Source organism: Perca fluviatilis, chromosome 10 (genome assembly GCF_010015445.1).
Source record: "Perca fluviatilis chromosome 10, GENO_Pfluv_1.0, whole genome shotgun sequence".
NCBI lineage: Eukaryota > Metazoa > Chordata > Actinopteri > Perciformes > Percidae > Perca > Perca fluviatilis.
The window spans coordinates 9,762,056-9,776,317 of record NC_053121.1 but is presented as its reverse complement, the minus strand read 5'-3'; positions in this window follow the sequence as shown (position 1 = coordinate 9,776,317).

Here is a 14,262-nt window from a genome sequence, read left to right as displayed (position 1 = left end):
GGAAGCAAACAGGTGATACTATTCGGCCAATGGGCGCAGCACACATTAAACTGGTGCTACTTACAACCGGTGGAACTTCTGTGTAGTAGCTTGGCAAATAGCTTTCTGTCTTTTGGCTTGCAGAACCTCCAACAATCACAAGGGCCCTCATTTATGAAACGTGCGTACCACCTAAAACAGGCGTAGGACGGGCGTATGCCGATTCCTACGCAAAGCTCAGCATTTATCAATTTGAATGTGAGCGTAGGCTGCGATTAAATCTCACGTCTGGTCTGAACTCGTGTACGCAAGTTTTCGAGTCAGTGTGGAATTGCGGTGCAGCATATAATCATTTTAACAGGAGAAGGAGAAGTCATCAGTTGATCGGTTGGGGGGGCGGAGGACACGCGCTCTTCCTCACAGCTGTTGCCTCGTTCTGACTCATGAAAAAAACACGAGTAAAAAGACACTGCATAATCCGCTACTGTGTATTTATTTAAATATTGGTACACCATGTAGGCCTAACTGTACGTACACACCGCCGCTGACTTGAGCTGCAAAGAAGCTCTGGCCGCCCTGTCAAGGATGCTTGTCAAAAAGTACAGGGAAGCTTATTGACGCTTTGGCCGCTCTGACGTGGCAGCATTCTTCGATCGTGTTCAACACACAATTGAAGAAAAAGCACAAGCAGCCACTGCACGGCCAATACATTGACACTAGAAACCTTTTATAAATGACATATATAATGACAGAATTTGTATTGTTTGTTGGTCGCAGCACTGTCTGTCAGCTGTTAGCACGCTCGTTAGCCGCTGAACCGCAGCAGAATGCAGGCAGAGTGAGCAGCTGCCAGCTGTTGACCCATGCAGGACTTCACTGCGAGTGGACTGTTTAGAGACGAGGTGACCGGCAGGTAAAGTTAACTGGTCCCTATATGCAAACAACGTCATATCATAAATGATAGGGAACCCAGCAATGGCGATTATGAGCTTTTCCTCCATTTTCACGGAACTAATGTTTTGGTAGGAACGAAAGTTTACATCGTATGTTTCTCCAGAATCAGCCAGCGCGAAGGACATCTATATTCCGATTGGTTGCTGGCGTTTGACGCTGCTTGCCGCTGAACCGCGTCATAGCTCATTACCATAAAGTTGACCAAAGTTCAACTTTCTGATTGACGCTATGGTCGCTAAAAACGCCCAAAATGTGACGCCGACAGATTTCCCACTCCTTGCAGCTGAGAGAAACCAGCTTCCATTGAAAATGAATGACTTCCGGTAACTTTAGAAGCTCAAGTCGGCGGCGGTGTGTACGTACAGTAAGAGATTGCAGCCTGTCGTAAGATGATTTCTGCACTCATATCTGCGCTGGTTCCTATGTTAGGTTGATAAATGAGGGGGCCAATGCTACTACTGGCATGACTACTTTGATGTACAGTAGTTGAACTGGGATTTTGGTTTAGGGTTAATATCATCAAACACAGCAGTTGTAAAGACAACATCAGGCATCTTAGGAGGGCAAACCACCTGTTCCTTGTCAAGCTGCTAGATGACAATTTGCATGTGCCAGATGTACGGCATCACTTTTACTGTCCCACAGTCCTCAGTGATGCACCGATATCATCACAGAACGAAAGAAGGACATCCCTCCACTTGGTCTGAGCTTGCAGGTCCGGGATCTGAGCAAAGATCCTTTCCTTCAATCTTGTAGTGTTCACTCTAGCATCAAGTCTAAAGCCAAGCTGCTCCATCCTTGACCTGTACAGATGAGCCAGATCAGCCAGCTTGAAGATGACGAGCTGTCATTAAGGTGTGCTTCCTCGATGTATTATATTTAACAATTTCAAACTATCCATCACTTTATTTAACCTTAACTTTATTCATCTCAGAACACTATGTAATTTTAATTACTTTCTCAGTTCACTGCATATGGTGTGCCACGCCACCAGAATTGATGTCCTAACCACAGAATCTATATTTTGTAGGGATGCACCGATTGGGAAATTCTGGGCCGATACCGATACCGACGTTTAACATAACAACTTGCCGATGTTTTTTCTTTTTGTTATTTATTCCTTCTTTTGTGCCACGGAAACATACAAGTCTTTCGGCTCTTGATCTCACTATCCTAGAATGAGCACAAATTCAATCAGACCAATTTATGAAACAAAAACAACCTTTAATGTCACTTTCTGGTTGACATTAGTTATAACCTTATTTATGACGTTATTATTATTATTTATAAGTTCTTTTCTGAAAAATAACATTCAAAAACCTTTGACTGCTAACTAATCAATGAAAAGATTGATTCAGTACATTGCCCAACAAAATTATTTGAGTGGTTTTAGCCTGATAAACAAAAACTTACTCAATGAGATTATTTTCATGGCCCAATAAAAAATATTTTTCTGATAAATAAAAAAAAATACGTCTAGCAGCATGCTAATGCCTAGTATTAGTTCCTAGCATTATCTCTCACGACAGCATGCACTCTTTTTGTCGATTTTCCATGTCTGGAACATTTTCTCAAATGCCTCCGAGATGGCAGATGCTGAGTGGGTACCTGCGAACTCCTGGGAGTGCAACACTGCCTTCACCAGGTTGAAGTCCTTATCAATCCACTGTGCCGTGAGGCTAAGCATGCTCACAGGGCTTACATCTGAACTCCATATATCTGTGGTGAAACTGATTGCAGCGATGTCGCAAGCCAGTAGCTCATGAATGTGCGTGACCCTTCATCAGACTCCGAAAACCCACGTCCTCCACTACAGAGAAAGGCTGGTCATCTAAAGCGATGAACTCCATCACCTTGTTTGTTATTTGTTTCGCTTTGGCGCTGTCTGGAGGCAGCTGTTTGGCTTTCTCAAACGCCGTGTGAATTGAGGTCTGAGTCTTACCGGGGGTTTGCGCTTTCTTGGCGATTTCATTTTTCCGTTTTTGGTCAGCTTGCAGGTAATCGCCGTACACCGCCTCGTGCCTGCTTCTCAAATGTCCAATGAGATTTGTTGTGTTAAATGACTTTCTAACAGCCCCCCCTCTTGAAATTTCAATGGAACACGTATTGCAAACGACAAAACGCTGATCTTTCTCTGAAACTGTAAAATATTGCCACACGACCGCCATCTTCTTTGTTTAATCTAAGTTACTGAGGAGAGTGCGCGGGTGCCCTCTTCCGTCTTGGTATCTCCCCCCGCCCAAATAAAAAGAGGGAAAAAAAATGTCTCCTGAGCACAGCGTTCATGACACATATAATCATCGGCGAATGTCATTTTTATTTCCCGATGGCCGATGGCAGTTAACGAGGCAAATATCGCCCGTTACCGATGTTCAGCCGATGCATCGGTGCATCCCTAATTAAAATGCAAAGAAACAATATAAGAACACAAACCAAACAAGCCCCAAAATATCGCCAAAGGAAGAGCATACTGTACCTATGACTTCAAAAGCCACTGTTGCATGTTCAGCAATGGGTTTGGTGGCTGTAATAAAAGATATGCTCTCACACAATTGGCAAAAACTTACTGCATTACAAAAAAAAAAAACAGGGTGACTCATAGTTGATAGTTATTAGAAGTTTAGTTTCTTGTCTACTGTCCTCACAGGGATATTCAGATTCACAATACTTACCTTTTTTGGAAGGAATTTGAGACCTTGGGGGTTGACCTGGTCTTTTAAAAATTATGTCCCCACCACTATCCCTTGTCTGCCATTCCACTGGAGATGGAAAGGATGTCCCCTCTTTTTCTTGTTTTCTCTAAAGACAATAACTTGCTGTTAACAACTTTACTTAGAAATACAAACTTAAACAAAGTACAAAGAAATCCATACAAAAGTCCTTATAGGCAAGTTCCCCCTCTCAAGGGCCACCTAGTCAGTTATTGGGCAGTTATTTTCCTATTCAAGTGAATGGGGAGGTTTACAGCAAGGAGCGGGATATTTGTGAATTACTGCCATATTAGTGTTACAAACTAACGCCATGCATTTCTATGGAGGATTCTTTAAGTGCTGTGTCTCCTCATTACAAAGTCTCTGTCCATACTCACAGCAGCTGCCTCAAACTCTTCTATTAGCCGCTGGCCAGCCTTAATTGCCTCCTCAAAGTCCGCAACTTCTGACATTTCTGCAAGATTTTCAAGTTTCAAATGCAAAAATAGTAAGTGTTACAGTGGATGATGGTCAAGCACTACAAACCATCCTCATGAAGGAAGAGGCCAAAATACCTGACATGGAAGTAGGGTATTTCAAGAGAGAAACAAAATACATGATTTGTACTTGTTTGCTCTTAAGTGGGTATAGTAGTATCATCAAAGTAACTCTGTTACTATGCAGAAAAATGATAACGACCAGCACAATGTCGGCCCCCATGAGGTCTCCTTCCAATAAATCTAGCTGTTTAACTATTTTTCCAATATTAATGCATACAATACATATATTAATGCATGTATATATATATATATATATATATATATATATATATGTATAAAATATATATATAATAATAATAATAATAATAATAATAATAATAGGTCTAATTCCAACAAATCTGACCCACTGCTTAATATCAGTTTGACACCCCTGGTGTAGGCTGTTTATTTATTTTTCCCTTAATGGTATATTAATTCATACAATACATAATTCATGCATATAATACAGGACTATGTGTAATGCATATAGTCTGTATCGCTGTACAGAGGGTACCAAGACTGCTGTCAGCTGTTGTGAAATAAAGCCTCATTTACATATCAGTTTGGTACACAATATTACAATCTGAAATTGGAGGCAGAAATAGTTCTGCTTCCAATTTCATCATTCTCAAACTGTTTTTGATATTGTAATGATCACATGGAGTCAGGAGATATCTTTGGCATCAATGCCGTTTATTAACATAAACAGGACGTCAGGGCTTATTTGGGCACAAAACTGAGATAAAACTGAGGGCAAAGATGACAGACAGTGTGTGTGGGGGGTTGTGTGATGTGGTGGGGGGTATTGTGATGTGGTGGGGGGTGCACCTGTGTGTGTATGTGTAAGTGTGTGTGTGGGGTGAGTGAGTGAGTGAGTGTGTGTGTATGTGTGTGTGTGTGTGTGTGTGTGTGTGTGTGTGCGTGTAATGGTGTGGGTGTGCGAAGGGGGTATGGTGTAATGGTGTGTGTGTGTGTGTGTGTGTGTGTGTGTGTGTGTGTGTGTGTGTGCGTGTGTGTGTGTCACAACCTGTGTGAGGAGGGTGTACCTGTGTGAGGGGGTTTTGGACATACAATAAAGTTTAGAAAATACGTTTAAAAGGTCAGGGGGTGCATAGTAACAGCAGCATGTATAGCCCTTGCAGAGATTTGTTTACTTGTTCAGAGAGAGTTCAGCATTTCAGTTCAGTTTATGTGGGAGTCAACAGCGTGTTGATGAGCTGGATGTGTGAGGGAAAAGGCTCTCACACAACCTAGATGTTTTGGGTTTTGATTCAGCAATAGCGTCTAAAGGCCGGGACACATCAGGCCGATTATCGGCCATCTGACAGTCTGGCGAGGTCAGTGACTCGAGTCTGTTTGGTGTGTCCCATGCCGTCGTCCGTCTGAGGGGCTGTCGGCGTTCATTTTGGCCGACCTGACATGTTCAGTCGGCGGCAGGGAAGTCGGGACTCACCCGGAAATGACAAGCAGAATGAGGTAACTACAGTCTCTCAAAATCTGATGAAAATCTTTTAAACTGACCTTTGTTGAGCTGAAATGAAGACAGATTCAGCAACTGCATGGCCTATTTCTCGCTTAAAATGTTTTCAGAAACACGTTTCAGTGAACTATTTTAGTATAATATGAGATCGTATTCTGAACGGCCGCCATGACAGTCTGGCTTTGAATTTCTGGAGAAAACAAACCCATGTGACGCGTTCGTCCAATCAGCTGCCGGTTTTCATTTCTTGGGCAACATTACAGATTAGCGCCACCTGCTGATACGCGACTGATCATATCGACGGGGTTTTCTGTCAACGGTCGCCCGTCGGCTATATGTGTCTACACCATAACAGATAGCAGTAGTGTGTACTGTGAAGAGTCCATGTGAGGTGTGGGAATGGTTCTTCACAACGGTTGAAGCTGATGTAGCATGTCACTGCTCTTCAATGGCCTACGCAGTCACAGCTGTTAGAGGACACTCTTTGTTTCCGATTGTGGCCCAGTCCCACTGGCATGGCTGCGGTTTGCAGGGATGGTAGCTGAAATGTCTCTCACCACAAACACCTAGAGGACTTTGGTCTTGTTTGGGGTCTTGGCTTTCTTGGATGGAGGCATGAGCAGTCTTCTGGACTCATATTGTCTATAATTTCCATGCCCAGGTGCAGCTGCTGTCTGGCACACGTGCACAGTATGCACTTTACCAATCAATTTTAGCCAGTCATCTTGAATACCAGTCAGCCAAAACTGGACCGTTGAGAAGCACTGACATGCCCCTTCAGCTCAGCTTAGCTCAGCTGATCAAATGACAATGTGTGTTGCCCAGGTTTACGGTCTTGCCTTTGAATGCCGGGGAATATAGTAATACATTCGAGGAATATGATGGAGCAGCACTCAGCATGGTTCTCCATCTAGGATGTAGATACGGATCCAGCCGTCAAAGTTGTAGATGTTCAGGGGTAAGAGAGGTGATAACTGCTGAAGATGACAGTCCTCTTGCTTTGTGACCCTCTCTTAAGTTACATATAGGTTGAGGTTGATGAGCTGCCAGGGCTGGACAGTTTTGTGTTAAATGTAAACTTCTCCACACCAGTAGCCACCTTCTGCTCGCTTTCAGCTCATTTGGACTCTCGCCAGCGGTGTAGCTGGGAACTTGTGGCAGCTTCGCGGTGGCTTTGGTTTAACCTCACATGAAACAAGCACAAAAAGACATAAACACTCACTTTGAGCTGCACACAGTACAGTATGGTCACCAATACCAATTTACTTATAATATTAATTTACTTATTATTCACTTGCACAACATTTATTATATATCATAAGCTACATCTTATACAGATCTCCACCTTCTCTTCCCCTCTTTACACACACACACACACACCACACACACACACACACAAACACACAAACAAGAGGGTGCAGCTTCTCTGTCAGAAACCCTGGCTGTCAGTAGCCAATACTGCATGATGAACTATAGGCCATAACTTTAGGCACAGCTTTCACTTTATTCAGTGAAGCTATGTGAAGCTATGTTAAAAGTTGTGCTTCATAAATAAATTTGACTTACTCTACCTACTATGGGCTAAAGCATTGTGTATTCTCCCAAGTTACAACATAAAATGACTGTAGTCTTTATCGCTAACACAGTTGTACAACTGTTATGCAATGTATACAGAGCTATCGTTATATTACTGTGTGTACACATCAACGTTTTGGAAGTTGTTATTTTAATCTGTTAAAATACAATATTGGTGATTTGGTTCAAAAATTATTTCGTAGCTGATCGTTTCGTAAAAAACTATGATAAAACATGTAATTAACTATTCCTGTCTTACCTGGTAGATCCCATTAAAAGAGAATGGTAGATCGCACAATCTCTGGCAGTAGACTACAGTGAAGTCATGCAGTGAAGTATGCTGATCTACAGTAGGCTATTTCTCGCGATACGAGAACTAACTGTTTTGCCGCTTCAAATAAATGTAACAACCTTACATTTTCTCGCCATGCTATTTTGTAAGGCTGTTACATTTTTAGTAGGAGACTGGGATGATCAGTGACAGGCTACAGCTACTAGCTAACTTTACCTCGGCACACAGACTGTACTATCAACACTGCTCAAATTTCAGAATAAGCCTGCAAGGAAGGTCCATGGTTATAGTGCACTAGAAGCCCGATTTTATGTGGCCAGGTTTAGAATCCTGTTAAATTTTTAAATAAAAAGACCTAAATGGGGCGACAGAATACGTTTCTGTGAGGAACAAAGGCGGGAATAAGTCTTTTTAAGCCAGTTTTAACAAACTGTGAGATTGTGGGAACTGGTGTACCGTCATCAAGGTGACGACCTGGTGCTGTGTCCCAGATTAATGCTTCTCATTTCTTGCTTGTTACCTAATGTTAGAAAAGCCTGCACGGAAGGTCAGAAGTTTTCCAAAGTATCTTGCCCTGAGAGTGTTAATTTATTTGAGGGCACAGGAGGGAAAATGCAATTTTCTTTCTGTGTTACTTAGTTAAAAAAAATAAATAACCTGCACGGAAGGTCAAAGGTTTTAGTCTCCGACCTAAGAATTTTTGGAAATTATTTTGAGTGCACAAAAACAAAACGCCGTTCTGTTGTTTTGTAGCTTAGTTTAATAAAACCTGCAACAGAAGGTATAAACCTACAAGGAATTAACGCCGTTTTGTTTAGGTGTAGCTTAGTTTAATAAAAAGCCTGCAACAGAAGGTAAAAACCTGCAACGGAAGGTTTGGTTCTGAGTCAAAAGACGGAATCGAGTTCACTAGAGTGGACATAGTCGGTGAAAATAGGTAACAATTAAATATAGGGTTGTACATAGACTACTGTAAATATTTTTGAAATAGAATCGTGTTGGGATTTGAGTCCGCGGCAGCGACTCGGCAGTGTGTGTGTTTTGTGATAAACTGTAAATAGCAGTCTTTGTGAATTAATGTTTGTTGCTCAATGTTACAGGTAGTTGAGATAAGTGCATTTATTTTTTGAAGCTAAGTGCATTTTATTTTTCATCTGTTATTTTTTATTTTATTTTATTTTTGGTTTTTGCAGTAAGTAGGATTGTGTCTGAGTGATTGATAAGCCCATTGCAAGTCAAAACAGCAGCTGTTAGAATTTTTTCACACATTCTTTTAAGTCACACGAAACAAAGACAAAAGGTGCTTTTGTTTGAATTTACACTCTCACCAATGTGACTCCCCCATTCTACCTGGGAAGAGAGCCCAATGGGGGGTGGAGATAAATTGAGCAGTATGAAAAAATAATTTGAGGTGCTTTAAGCAATTTAACATTAGCTACAATTGTAACAAAAATAATTTAAGATTCTTAGGGGGTTTTCAATGGATAATTTAGTAAATGCATATTTGGCATTTTTGTGCATCTTGACTCAAAATTGGTTTGTTTTTCACTTAAAATGATAAATAACAGGCACATGAAGATAAATTCATTATATTTTTAAGCATTCTGATTTTACGGTAGCTAATCTTCTTCCACTATTTTTTGTTTTGTTGGTTTTTATTCTTTTTTCATGTTTCTGATGATGTCTCTGAGAAATCATAGGGTTGATACAGTCAAGGCAGTAGCTCTTCTGCTGATGTACATTTTACGGTTTGTTGATTTTTGTAGTTTGTAAATATTTTGTGAAAAAAAAATAATAAAAAAAAATGGGGGGAGATTAGAGGATTTGTAAAGCTCCTGTGCTGGCCACACATAAGTGCTATGCAAATCTTCTTCTCTGGGTATGGAATGGAGCACAAAGTGACACGTGACTGACATTTATTTGCTAAAAAAAAATAGCAATTTGCTGACAAAAGATCAATCACACAGCCCATTCCCCCCATTGAGAAAGAAAATTGTGGAGTTTTTATTTTTGTTTTTTGTAATTGATGATCTATATGTATGTTTACAATGGACTCATGACTTTTTGAGATCATTTATTGTGTTATGGACTGAAGCTTTTTGCCCATTGTCTTAAGGACTTTGGAGAGCACAGATGACAAGGGAGACATTTCTCTTCCATGAGAAATTAATGGACAAATCAAGGACAAACTGTTGCATTTTTTCTTCTTCCTTGTTTTCACACCTAGACATTGCCCAAACAATAATATGACTTTTCGCAAGGCAGTGTGTTGGCATGTCACAGCCATTTTGTTCACAGGTGAAAGCAGCCTCCAGATTCCTGCTGATGAAGTCATTCAGCCTGATGAGGAGATCGGGGAATCCGGGACAGATTCATTCAAGGTGCTGCTGGACACCAGCGCTGCAAGTGGAGTGGGAGAGACGCATCACAAGGATCCATGTTCGCACTTCAACTTCAGTCCAGCAGAGTGCCTACAGGAACCCAGTTCATCTGACCAGACGCTGACGGAGAGCATGGAGCATCACTGCTGCTGAATTCCTGCGGTGGTTTCCTGACAGAACAAGGAGACTGGATCCCACTCCCTGACCCTGGGCCTGCTCACACACCAAAAAAAGCTAAGGATGGCTTTTTCCTACAGGCTGGAGCAGGCAGCACACACAGCTGGTCCACCTTCATGTTTCAGAAATAGGAGGGATAAGGAGGGAGAGACCAGTGATGACATCCACAGGTGTCAAGACATGGTTTACCAACGCCAACAAGGGGAGCGAGGAGAATAGGGTCAGCGGTAAATCCACAAGGAGACCCTGGGCTCCCCTCTGATCTGTCACTTTCTATTCAACTGTTAAAGGGCCAGAATTCTCAGCCAATTCTTCGGACACGGAGGATAAGGCACTGTGTGCATGAGAATGAACCAGCAGCGATCCAAGATTTTGTCCCAATTTTCAGATTGGACAACAAGGAACTTTCAAAATCTTGATTTCAGACTTTTTTCCCCAGTGTGCATCTTTCACTACAGAATGGACATTGATGAAGACTGTTTCTTTGTACTCACTCCATCTGAACTGACAGCATATATTGAAGTGTGTGTGTAGCCTATTAGTTTTTAGCTCTTTTGTGATGAGGATCACAAAGATCAAACCTAATGCATTTTTTCCTTGAACCAGATAAAAGATATTTTCTGCCATTGAATAGATTTCAGCCCACCTGATTGCATTACAGATTTGAGACCAGTTATTACTTGTGCAGTATTTGAAGTGCAGTGTGGAAAGTTGAATTTGGTTTTGGTTTTCTTTGATTTCTAAGATGTTTTCCCTTCCATTATTTTTACCTGGTCAACAACTTTTAATATCTTCTGATTTAATTACGTGTTAGAGAAATAACCTTCTTGATACAAGATGAGGAGTCAGATAATGAGGTCAGAGAAGGACATGAATTTCTTTTATAAATTATGATTTAGTTCTTACAACTTTGCTAATGTCTACATTTTTGTTCAGTAACTTTTATAGTGATATTCACACCTTTTTAAGGTGTGAAGGGGTGGATTGTTAGGTTTTAAAAAGTTAAAACCATGCTTATGTTTTGAAAACAATGTTTAATGTAGCCTGCAGCTAAATCTAATCAAGTAACTACACTAATTAGTATTTGTCTGGCTCACACCCTCTCTAGCTTCTAAAGAATCATCAGGTCATTTCTGTCATTTAGCATACTGGAGAAAGCTCCTTGTCTCCACACACGGAGACCTATTGTTTCTGCCTTTTGGGGAGCCACTTCCTGCTAGGCCAGACTAGATTAGAACAAAGGAAATGCATATCTCTGTAAACTTGAATAGAATTGGCACTACCTTGATAAACAACCTTTTTCTGTGACCTGGAGTAAACCTGAAATCAGAGGTGTGTCTTTAACCTGGGACAGTTTCCATTCAGGGAAAAACCCACAATTCCAAAGGAATATAATTCCGAACCTGAGAATGTCTCAGGACTGATTGATGTAATTCCTGAAGAGGAGGCATGTAATTTCAGTCCACTGCTGGCAGTGTTTCATGTTTTATGTTTGATTGTTTTTGTCATGTCGTTTTCATCGTGTTGTTCATTAAACCTTTTGCTTAACTTTCATTTCCACCCAAGCCTCTCCTTCCTCCTCAGAAATCAAACGATCACGTCTTAGAGTATTTTTACAGACTTCCAGATTTCGGTATTCGGTTACAGTAGGCTATCACCAACAGAATCCTGAGCGAATGCAAATATGTGTAATTAAGCATAAAATTACTTACCATTCACCACATTACGCTTCACTGAGTTTCAGCTGTGGCCCTGTGGTCACTCGTCTGGCCTTGAACATGCCCGCACATGCAGGAGAGGGAAACTTTGGGCCGTTTACTTAAGATTTTATTATTTTTTGATTAACTGAAAATGTTAAACTCTGACAAGTCATGATAGTATATTGAATCAATAAGCATAATTTGTGTGTCATCCAAGCTCAATAAAATAACAATTACAAGTAAAAAGTCTAACAGTATCTCAGAACTTGATTTTTTATTTCACATCAACATATATATTTAATTAATGACTAAAGGTCCCCTGAATTAGTTTTTAGAGTGTAGATGAATCTGATGACTATGAAGAGAAGCAGAGAAGCGAAGGCGATGTTTAGGACGAGAGCATCCAGTTTACCAAAAGACACCCCAATATCGTATGATAAGTGAATGACGACAAATTCATCTTGGAGGTGGAAAAACACAAGATATTAATGTTATAGGACACCACAGATGTTGTTTTTATTAGGACAATGCCAGAAAAGAGAAGGAATGGAGTTTAATTGCAGTAGTGCTTGGAATGGAAGATAGATAAGAACAACTATGGGATATGTGATTCATATCTAAGTACAATAGTTTTTTTTTCTTCAATAGATTCTAGCATTGCAAGATTTTATCCACACCATGTGGAGATTTTACTGGAAGGTCCCCTCTTGTACTGTTATGACTGACAGAAGCAACATTAATATTGTGTATTGTGGATGAGTGAGGAAAAGCAGATTAGCACATCAAATTATCCTTATAGAATAGAAAAAAATAAATAAATCATAAATCTGTATCTTTTATCTGACCTCGCTATATTCATGATTGAGTTTAAAATGAATGCCCTGAAGATGCTCAACAACCACAACAAAGTGTAGTTGATGCATGACTTGAAAGCTGCCTAGGATTGGAAAATGTTTTTTATTATAATATTTATGAAAGTATAAAGAGAAAATACAAGATAATATTCACAGGATGAAGGGATCCCTCTTTAAAATGCATACTTTATCATTCCACACAGGTCATAAAAATGCTCAACAATAACAGAAGAATATGAATTTTCTTTAGGTAAAATTAAAATTAGTGCACTGGTGTAGTCAATCTATTGAATGTTAACTTTAAGATTGTAAAATGTAACTTCGTTTTATATCATTAAAGCCTAGATAAAGTCAATGTGATGCTAATTCTGCAGTCCTTGATATTAATGCATGCGCCAAGTTACTTTTGATTTGCAAGTAAAACATTTATTTAGGTCCTGAGCATGTGTGTGTATTTCAGGCCTGTGTTTAGTGATTTCAAAAACAGAGTGTAAATTGTAATTTCCCCCTGGGGATCAATAAACAGTATAAATTAATTAAATTAATTAATTTATATCCATCCATCCATATTTTTCTCTGAGTTTGAATATTGATAACATTAAAATGTTGAATTATAATTTTTTGAAAGAAACAAAGAAAGTATTTGTAAACAAACACTCATTCATTGAAAGAATGAGTACAGACAGTTCCACTCCAGTATAGGGAAGTCCCCTCTTGACAATTTCTTAATGTCTCTAAAAACATTAAAAAGCACATTTGCAGTAATATAGAAAAAGATCTTAAAAGTAATTTTCTATTCTGTTTTTTTTTTAATGACCAGAAATAGAAGTCCACTGTTGGCAATATTCGTATATGTGTGTGTGTGTGTGTGTGTGTGTGTGTGTGTGTCACACAGCAAAGTTATGCTGACTGAAAATTTGTCGGAGCATGAAAAGGACCCAAACACACACCCGCACAGAATTGCTATTGCCTACAGCAGAAACGTCTGGACCGAGAAGACACAGACCCAAACATGCTTTAGTTCAAAGACAAGAACAAAACACACACACACACACACACACACACACACACACACACACACGTCATGGCAAGTAATGCATGGAAATCAGTTGGTCCCGTTGCAGCAGGTTACATCATTTTGAGTGACTGGAAAAGAACATTGCTCCTCAATAGACTCTAAACTTTGGTTTGGTTACATTTTTACATTTAAGAATTTACTTTTGTGATTTTTTAAGCTTAATTTTTATCAACATTTTGTAACTAATCCACTAATAAGAAAGCATTTCCCGATATTCGCTTTATAGGATTTGTTTTATGGCAATAAATTAAATAATGTATGCTCATTCACAATCACTCAAAATAAAAAAGAACACAATAGTTTGAATCAAGTAAACAATAACTGAATTGATTTTGGTAATTGGTTTGGTGTATTTTTTTCAGAAACAATATTAGCTCAAGTTATAGTTGTACATGGACAACCAAAAGGTCTGACTGTACTGACAGTACCAGTAGCCAGCAATCCTGGGCTTTGATGTCAGTACCTGCTAAATAACTGTATATTTAAAACATTTTTACTATGGGGATTAATATATATATATTACTCATTTTAATTTCTTTGAATTTAACATAAAATGTTAACGT